Here is a 10555-nt window from a genome sequence, read left to right as displayed (position 1 = left end):
AGACACTCAGCAACATGGAGTCACCAGAGCTCATAATTCAGGCTGCCAGAGGAGAACTTGGGCCTCATGTAGACCCTAGGTACCCGGCACTGAATACGCATTCAACATCAATTCAGAGATGACACCCAGGGAACTCTCAGTACACATGGATGCATCCAAGCCACAGACAGGCCAAATGAAGTGTGTAGCCTGTACCCCAACATAGCAAGAGGCCCTGAGGCTTCTTCTTCTGTACCCTAAATACATAGCCCAGAACAGGCAGGAAGAGAAGGCTGTCACCAAAACCTCTGGATTTTATGATAGGTGAGGTAATTCACCCCACACTCGGAACACCACAGCGCTCCTGGCAGGACTTGGAAGGGCATCACATCTGCAGGGCCTCCTGCCACTGTCCAGCCCCATGTGGCTCTCTGAACAACCCCACCATCATCTTATCATCAAAGTGAGCTGTGTTGACTCCTCCTCTTGGGTTAAAAACAATGCTGTCTGGATTTAAAAATATTTGGCATTGGAAGATGTAAAACAGCACCAACCCTCATCAGAAGCCATGTTCTCCTTGTAACTCAAGAAAATAGGACAAGGGGCTTGAGAGATGGCTTAGCAGTTTAGAACGTTCGTTCCTCTTGTAGAGGATCCACACTCAAATTTCCAGCTCACACACGGTAGCTCACAACCATCAGAGACAACAGCAGCCCCTTCACCCCACACTCCCACCCACCTTCTGGTCAGTGAGAGAGAGACCAAAGGACAGCACATAGAACTTCCACAGAGTCAACACCCGGGACAGAAAGTGACCCCGAGCACAGTCAACTGCATTAGCCGCTCTCTCTTCCTGCTGACCAGTCCTGTGCTGGCCAGAGACATCAGGCATTCCTTGACACTTCCTAGGAACTAGTGCTGAGGGCATAGCCTCAAGAGGTCAGTGCCTCTCTTGGGAAGCAGGGCTGTAAGTCAAGGGCTTCCAAACTGTATATACTAAAGGACTCAAGGATCAGGCACGGAGGAACAGGCCTGTATTTCCGGCGCTAGAGAGGCCGAGGCAGCAATATCTTGAGTTTGTGATCAGCCTGAGTTACATAGCAAAACCATCTCTAAAATACATTTTAAAAATAATAACAAATAAAACAAAATGTAAATAGTATAGGGATTTGGGCAGCTCTGTTGCCCTTTCGCCTTTCTTCAGAAGTAGGGCATGCTCCCGAAACCTGGATGCCACACTGACTTCCAGCATGAGACAGCCAAGTGAAAAGCCATAGGCAGAGGGAGTTTGTCTCGTTGGGCCCTGAGTTGGGGTGAGCTGAAGTAACTAGGCTACTTCTCCTCAGGCTCTAAGGGTACCAGAGGATGTCACAGCCAGCTTCTTCCAGCACAGCCTGTCCTCAGCAGGTATAATACCTCTTGAAGCTAGGTGCTTCAGTTCTCTCTGCATCCGGGTGCAGCAGGCTTCCCCATCTGGCACCTGGAGGTGTGGCAGGCCCAGGGGATGTTTTGGAAGACAAGCCTGTTTACCACAGAAAGCACAGCCGGGCTTTCAGACATGCACGCTGCACACAAATGCTCAAACCACAGGGGAGGATCAATTAGGAACGTGTCTTGTACCTGAGAAAATGAGGGGGTGGAGGTAGCTGTCACTCTTGTAGAACAAAAGATGCCTAGAACAGAATTATGGCGAATGCCACCCCGGAGCAGGACAGGAAGGGGAGAGGGTGAAGTTTGGTGGTCACTCTCCTCCATACTGTGAGTCAGGTTGCTCTAAGTACACCCCAAGAGTTATGCTGTGGCAAACACAGGGATCTTCTGGCCACACTCAGGATGTCAGTGTCTTCATAGATTGCTTATGTAGATGCAGGGGTCTCAAAACACAAACCACTTGGTCTGGAGAGACAGCTCAATCAGTAAAGTGCTTACCACACAAGTGTGAGATCTGAGTTCAATACCCGGAACCCACATAAAAAAAGCCACATGCTACTGCATGCCTGTAATTCCTGCACTGGAAAGGCAGAGGCAGGAGGAGTCCCGGGGCCTTCTGACAGCCAATTTGGCCAATCTGGTGAGCTGCAGGTCCAGAGAGAGAGAGAGAGAGAGAGAGAGAGAGAGAGAGAGAGAGAGAGAGAGAGAGAGAGAGAGAGAGAGAGAGAGACCCTGTCTCAAATAACAAAGTAGAGAACAATTGAAGAAGATACCTACTGTCAAGCTCTGGCCTCCACATGCTGGCATGCATGCACACACACTCACACGTGCACATACACACACACCCCACATATCACATACCATGCACACACATGCACACATACACACACTAGCTCTCGACATTCTGAGGTGGCCCCAGGATTTAGACTGTTTTGTAAGGGTGCCTGGAGAAGCAGCTCCTCCTGTCCCTGTTCTGCCCATCTTGGTGAGTCACAGGAAGGACAGCCACCTTAGCCAGGCCCAGTGGAGAACCAAGAGCACACCTTGCTGGGAAGGATGCCCAGGTTCTGGGAATCTTTGGCCACAGATAGCTTCAACACCGTCATTTCAGGGCCAGGCTACCCCAGTCTCCCTCTTCTCAAGTTACCCTTTCTCTCATATGGGCTCCAGTTCTAGGGCTTTCCCTGTGAGCTTCACCCTAGCTCTGGCCAGGGCTCCTCACACCAGCAATTTGGGCTAGCACGCAGGGCTTTTGTTTTCATTAATTTTCTATTGTGTGACCAAACACAACATGTATAGATGAACTTCCTTTTCTATCACCAGCCCCAAATAATGACATGTAGACTTAACCCATTTCTATTAGTCTACATCCTGTCATGTGGCTTGCAACTTGTCCTGCATGTTCTGCTTCCTCTCCATCTCCTCTGGTGTTTCCCCACCCCCCAAATAGATTCATCTCCTCTTATTTTCTCTCTGCACAGAAGTCCTGCCTAACCTCTTCTTGCCTAGCTATTGACCATTCAGCTCTTTATAAAACCAATCAGAGGTTCCTTGGCAAAGACACATCTTCACAGTATACAAAAAGATCATTCTACAACAAACATGGGGAAGAAAGAGTTTATTTCATTATTGCTTACGGTTCATCATGAAGGGAAGTCAGGAAAGAAACTCAAGGCAGGAAGCTGCAGTCAAATGCTCTACCTTGAGCTATACGGCCAAGGCAGGAAGCTGAAGCCGAGGCCATGGAGGAATGCTGCTTCCTGACCTGCTGTCCATGGTTTCTTTGACTTGGTTTTTAATGTGACTCAGGACCACCCCCCAAGGGCTATCACTTCCCACAGTGGGATTGGCCCTCCCACATCAAACATCAACCAAGAAAATGGTCCGTAGACTTACCTAAAGGCCAGTCTGATGGATACACATCCTCCTTTAAGGCTCCCTCTTCCCAGATAACACTAGCTTGTATCAAGTTGACAAAAACCTAACCAACACAACTTTCCATCTCTCTTACATAAGACAACTTCCCAGAGTGGAAACCACAGATGACTGGCTGGCCCGGAACCAGCCACCTTCTACCATATACCCCGACTGTGTCTGTGACCAAGAGGGCCCTGGCATGGCTGCTGCCCCCAGCAGAAGTATGAAAGGATTTTCCTGGGAAGAAGTGGGGCTTGCCACCTCCACATGTAAGTCAGTCACTGAAATAAAAGGAAACAGTTCTACTCCCCAACCTCGGATTACTATCCACCTGCAGTGTTTGGTCTAACCTGACCACATGTGCCTCCCTAAAACACACTCCTGAGAAGCAGCAGGTGCCAAGACAAGCTGGAAGGACCACCAGGTACCTGAGGACCATGAAGGCATCTGCCACTCATCCATTGTTCCTCATGACCCCTTGTCTGAAGGAGTGCCCACCGATGCACCCCCAAAAGCCGGGCAACGGAAAATGAAAATAAGCGCAAGCACAGGCCCCGTGTGCTCACTCATGCCACGGTAGAGCAACTGCCTCCCTTTAAAGCAGCAGAGCAGAGACGGCAAGAAGCCTAGAGCAAGCTGGGGGGGGCGTGCTTTTTCTCAGTAAGCATCCACTCCCACAGCCCTTACCAATGGGTGATTCTGGTCTAGCATTCCATACCCGGACAAACTCCAGTTGTGAGGGCTGAAAAATGAAAAAGCTGCACATAGAAGGACCCACCAGCTTATCTACTGTAGACATTTACTCGGAAAGTTCTAGAAGACAAGCTCCATCAACATGAGGAATGAAGTCAGAGTGAGAGACGGGGTGGGGAGAGGGGGGTCCAGAAAATAAGGTGTCACACCTGGGAAAGAAGCAAAACATTTTCAGAAAGGTAGGGGTGGGAAACATCCTCAACCAAGAGTGGGTTGGAGCAGGAGGCTGGAGAACTCAGGAAGGCCTCAAGCAGATAAGACACAGGTAGGCCTCACAGGCACTCCAGGGAGGCTCCAAAGAGCGTGGCTCCCCTGGAAGGCCACTGGCTGGGTAAGGATCTGGGACACTGTCTGTTGCCTTAGAATGTGGTGCAATTTTTCTAAATGTGCTTTGGTTAAAATTAAGGTTAAATTTACATAGAATGAACCCAGGTCAAAACAGCAGGCAGGCTTGCTGTTGTAACAATCAAGCCAGTGCCTGGATGGAATTTGAAAATGCTATTACAGGGCCGCTCAACTCAACAAACTGGGCTTCATGCAAGGCAGTACAATATATGAGGATAAAGATGGAAAAGAGGCCATAAGAATCTTTCTGAGAGCTTTATAATTGCAGAATATTCTGCATTAAAGGAGCCCTGGACTTGACTACAAGGCATCATCAGATCGTGTCTAAAGAACAGGGGACAAAATCCGAGGAGGATAAATTCTACCTTGAGCCATATCTGAATGACATTATTCAGGAAAGAAAGGGGAAGAATGGGCTAAGGAATCTTGTAGTTGAGTTCTGTGGCTGTGCCTGGTCTCAGGTTATTCTTGTGCACTTGGTTCAACCTGACCCCCAGCTTAAGAATTATTTGTTCTGCAAATGTATTGAATATATATATATATGTGTGTGTGTGTGTGTGTGTGTGTGTGTGTGTGTGTGTGTATAAAGGAAGCCTAAATATCCAATCACAGGTATAACCCTGTGCATTTTACAATATCCCGGGGCACAGAAGGGATCTGTTCCAGGAGCCACTGTAACTTAAATATGCTTGTTACTGTATAGAATTTTAGAATTCCTTAAACAGAATTCATGGAAATCCTCTGGGTAGGGCTTCCCTATCCCTGCCCCCTGCCTCATGACACTTGTTGTCTTCTCAGGGACAATTCTCAGAGCTGAGATACTGATCATTCCTCCCAGTCCCAACCACATGGTCATTGAGACAGGTTGACTGTGGGACTTTGAACACCACACGGGGTCAGGACCCAACTTGTAACTCACAGATCAGGGATGTCTAGCCCCACTGAACACATGGAATATCGCAGCTGGTGACCAAACCTTGCTTTACACTGAGCTGGTGAGATTGTCCCAAGTGCTGATCTCCCCAGACAGAATCTGCTCTTGGCCCACAGCACCACTCTGGAAACCGATTCCTAGATGGCAGCCCACACGTGCAATGAGACGACCACAATCTTCTTCCTGGATGCTGAGGATGACTTAAATCTCCATTTGACAGAATAGCAGCTGTCTCTGGGGAACTAGAGGCAACTTTCACCAGTATCTTGGTATTTTCCTGAGTATTTCCGTATTTTCCTCTTGGTCTCCATTTTTTTGTAATATGATACACGACTTCTGAAACTTAAAGCTATTTCCAAGGATATGTTCAATTTATATGCCTGAGGAACTGTTCCACAGTAGGAACCACCACCCCTGGGAACCCTGCCACAGGGTCCAGCCTATTTCAGGGGAACTCTGGAGAAGGTGAGGTGTTGGGAGCTGGGCCTGGTCTTGAGCAAGCGGAGAAAATGATCAGAAACCACACCCGGGACTGTGGATGCAGCTCTTTGGTAGCCGCCCACCTAGCATGCACAAGGACCTGGACTGCCAACTCAATGGACTTTAAACCAGGTGTGCTAATGCATGCCCGTAAGCACAGCACTCAGAAGGAGCAGGCAGGAGGATCAGAAGTTCAGCGTCATCCTGGGCTACAAAAGAGCTATCTCAAAAACTTAAAATTCACAAAAACATCACTGTCCCTCTCCACTGAGGGCAGAAAGCACTGGTCTTTACCAGCATTGAGAATGTCCTGAAACAGTCCTGAAATTCACTGTCCCTGACTCCCCAGGACCCCCTCCCTGGTCCTGTCCCCACCTCAAGCTTTCACAGACACCAGGAGAGCCAGAGGACCCTTCTCAGGCAACACAGGGACAACCATCTTTGATGTTGAGCAGATAGCAACCAAATTGAAACTGCTTTTCTCCTCCTGGCCTAGCTCCTCTGGATTGTCTCAGAGCAGCCTGCGATCTGCATTGGGACACCGCCCCCTGTTGTCATTAGAGCAAACAGCACAGCTCCTCCCACCTCCCTCAGTGGAGCTGGCCAGCCCCTGGGGAACCCTTCCTCAGAGATCCCACAGGGCTCAGGACAGGTCAGACCCCTTGCCCATGCAGGACCCTTGCAAAGCCCCAGGAGCTTGAGTATCAAGCACCATGCACCATGCCTTCCACCAGGACTGAGACAAACGGGTAGGGAGATGCTGGGATGGTACAGCCTCACCCAGCACTCCACCTAAACACACACACACACACACACACACACACACACACACACACACACACACACACACACCCCAGACCCTCAGCTTGCCTTCCCATAAGCAGTGAATGGATGGAAGCGGAGTAAAGACTGAATTTGTCAATTGGCTAGTTAGTGAATTCCTACCCACACCCCACCCACAGGAATAACCACCATAATCAGGGAAGACAGTTTCCCTCTCCCATTTTCTCAAATCTCTGAATGTCCCTACCTCCCCTGTCACGTTAAAGTGCAAGCAAGTTTTAAATCCAAAAAAAGATTTAAGAAACTGGCAACAGCAGCCATGGACACAGTTACTGCCCTTCTGAAGCTCGTGAAGAGGTGTGGGACAGGAGGGTCAGGTGTTAGTGACCTGAGATGTAAAAAGGAGGGGCTTAGTCACTTTTCCTGTGACTGTAGACCTGGGCTCTATGGTTAGCATAAGGCTGTGACTGTAGACCTGGGCTCTATGGTTAGCATAAGGCTGTGACTGTAGGCCTGGGCTCTATGGTTAGCATAAGGCTGTGACTGTAGACCTGGGCTCTAGGGTTAGCATAAGGCTGTGACTGTAGGCCTGGGCTCTAGGGTTAGCATAAAGCCACCCTTGCTTGTTTGCCACGTGAACACATCAACTGCCACATAGGTCACTGCATCGCAGGCCAGTGCCCACTAAGTGCTGGGCAGTCCTCTGAAGCCAAACAAACTGGAGAGTCGCTGTGTGAGCTGGAAGAGCACAGCCCTACTTCTTAGCCCATGCTTGGGAAAGGATCGTATCAGAGGGCTCACCTGTAGCTGCCTGGGTTTCCAGGGTCTCTGCCTGCCATTTCAGGGCCTTCTGGAGCTAGTGCCTTCCAGAAAGCCATGAGTGTGAGCCTTCCTATGTTCCTGTCAGTAGGCATGCTCCAGCTAGAAAGACACAAACACTGAGCTCTGCTGGGATGGCATGCAGGGCAGACTGCAGCACCTAACTGCTAGTCAGTCCACTGTGGCTGGTGGAAAGAGTGACATTGCTGTCCCACCCCACCTGAGGGAACCTCTGTGGCCAGCTGAGCCCTTTCCAATCACCGGATCCTATTGATATCTGAAAGAGACAACTAGACACTGTCAGCGGAGTCTAACCATTTATCCTCAGTGTGCTCAGGGGTGCGGAGAAGGGGAAGGACCTGGGAAAACGACCATCTCACTCTGCAGGTGGCCTAGAGCAAGCTCCACTCATCTTGTTTATAACAGTGTGAGGCTCGGCAAAGCCATAGGAGCTGGAGATGATACGCTAAGGGGTTACCAAGGTCTGACCACTCAGCTCCCGGGTTCCATCAGCCCCTGGGCTCCAGGCCAAGGATCCCCATGTAAAGGTTTGGCGAGGAACCAAGTGAGTGTATGCAAAGGTTTTGTCAATTGTCAAGAACTAAATAAATGCTGGGGTTGTTATTCTTTGCCAGGCTATCCACCTGTGTTCTCTAATTGCCAAGTACTCACTCCTGAGCAGAGTAGATCTGGACACCGGGGCTCATTAGGAATTCCAGGCGATCCCAAGTCTTTTGCTGACCTCTGCATTATTTCTTGCCCCTTTCTCCCCTCATTAAATCCTGTTCGTGGAGCTGGTATTAGCTCCCTCGTCTCTCCCCTGGTTAAATAATGGCTAGGGACCACTCGTTTTAGGTGTTCTCCACTTTCATGGCACCACCAACATGAGGCATCCCATTTTTGGATGTGTCTGTTGCTATGGGTGCTGGCTGACCTGACAGAAGTCACTAATTACCTTTGGTCTATCTTCAGGCAGATGCCTCTCATGCCAATTTTTTAAAACTTGCAGCTTTCATGGGGGAAGGAACTGTACTTCTATAAATAATTAGGTTGGGATTTTATCTTCCCTGCAGTAAAAGGACACTAATGAACCCATTCTGTCAGCAGAGTTCTCATCTTGAAGTTTGGGGTGGCTTGGGGTGCTCCCCACTGATAGCCACGGATCCTTGTTTTGTGGTCTGCCTATGACCCTGCCTCCTCTTTAGCCATGTAGTATTTGATGAGTCATTCTTCACAGTCCCTGGTCTGGCTTCTTTGAGTATTTCCTGGCCTGGATTAGAAATTCCAGTCCTAGCAGGTCGTTGGTGGTGCATGCCTTTAAACCCAGCACTAGGGAGGCAGAGGCAGGAGGATCTTAGTGAGTTCAAAGGTCAGCCTGATCTACAGAGTGAGTTCCAAGACAGGTTCCAAAGCATTACAGAGAAACCCTATCTCGAAAAACGAAGAAGAAGAAGAAGAAGAAGAAGAAGAAGAAGAAGAAGAAGAAGAAGAAGAAGAAGAAGAAGAGGATGAGGAGGAGGAGGAGGAGGAAGAGGAGGAGGAGGAGGAAAAGGAGGAAGAGGAAAAGGAGGAAGAGGAGGAGGAAGAGGAAATTTCTTGCAGGTACAAATACAAATTATTTACAAATACAGTATTTGTAAATAATCAACAACCCAACTCAGATACAAGCAAAGGACTTCAGCATATCATTGGTCAAAGAAGGTCACACAAATGGTGAATGAGTACATGAAAGACATTCCAGACCACCAACACCCAAGAGAAATGCCAATCAAAACCAAAATGAGGTACTGTCTCCTACTGTCAGATGGTCACGGTCAAAAGGTAGGAAATTTCAAGTATGGGTGAAGATGAAGAGAAAGGGAAAGTAAAATGGTATGGCCACTGTGGAAAACAACACAAACCTTCAGAAAGTTATAAACGGACTTGGGAGGTGGCCCAGTGGGTAAAGTGTTTGCTGTGCAAGCATTAAGAACCTGAGTTCAAATTCCCAGCACCCACATAAAAAAGTTAGTCAGGGCACATATCTGTGATCTCAGTTCAGGGACTGAAGAAAGAAGGATCCCTGAGGACTGAGGGCCAGCCAGTCTAGTCAGTTAGTGAGAGACCTTGACTCAAAAAATAAAGGGGAGTGCAATAGAGGATGACACCTGATGTCAGTCTCTGGCCTCTACACACGCACATGTGAGGATGTACACATATGCATATGTACGTACACATTGAACACACAACTACTTTATAATCCAGAAATTCTGCTTCTAGTTAGACACCCCAAAGAACTGAAAGTACCACTAGGAGTGTTATACCGTTGTTAGAGCACATGTTTGACTTAAATGTGGCCCTTAGTTCAAATCCCCAATTCTGAAAGAAAAAAAATTGAAAACAAATTGAACCACATATTTGCAACTTTTGTCATTCACAGCCCAAGTACCTGTCAGCAGGTAAGTGACAGGCGGACAGATAAAGAACATGCTGCTCCGATCTGTTCAAACTGCTGTAACAAAATGCCACAAATTCTGTAGCATATAAACAACAGCTGTGGAGGCTGAGATGTCCAAGGTCAAGTCACCAACACCGACATCTAGTGGGTCTGCTGTCTGCTTCACAGGTGACATCCTCTCACTCTGTCTTCCCATGGTGGAAGACACAAATGAGTTTCAAATGATGGAGGAGCCCTCTTTAGCAAGAGCACAAACCACATTCGCAAGGCCTTGGTCCTTGTGGTCTAGCTGCCTCCTGAAGGCTCAATCTCTCAATACCAGTGCACTGGGGATCAGGTCTCAGGGTGACACCAACACCCAGGCCTATACAAAACTGTGTATACCCTGCCCTATCCATGCAATGTAGCATCAGGCAGCCTTAAAAAGGAATGAAATTCTGATGTATGAACGAAGCTGGAAGACATGATGCTGAGAGCCAAAGAAAGGGATTCTCCTCAAATACAACCTTTGTTTTTAAAAACCGCACAGTGCCAGTTAAGGCCCAGGAGTCCTAGAACTACGCATGATGGAGTTCAAGTCCTGTCCTCACCAATACATGCCATGTTGCTTCAAGAGATGACTCCAGAATTCTCAGAAAGCTAAGAACAAATGGGGTCGCGAGTCACCAGAGTTGGGT

The 10555-nt window shown here is 48.5% G+C and overlaps 1 pseudogene; it reads left to right on the top strand.

Moving 5' to 3' along the window:
* Positions 1-4615: 4615 nt before the first annotated feature.
* Positions 4616-4861, top strand: LOC101831437 (annotated as a pseudogene).
* The last annotated feature ends 5694 nt before the right edge of the window (positions 4862-10555 follow it).

The sequence above is a fragment of the Mesocricetus auratus genome, unplaced genomic scaffold, assembly GCF_017639785.1.
Source record: "Mesocricetus auratus isolate SY011 unplaced genomic scaffold, BCM_Maur_2.0 Super-Scaffold_4256, whole genome shotgun sequence".
NCBI lineage: Eukaryota > Metazoa > Chordata > Mammalia > Rodentia > Cricetidae > Mesocricetus > Mesocricetus auratus.
The sequence above is the reverse complement of the archived record's forward strand: the minus strand, read 5'-3'. Positions and strand labels throughout refer to the sequence as shown.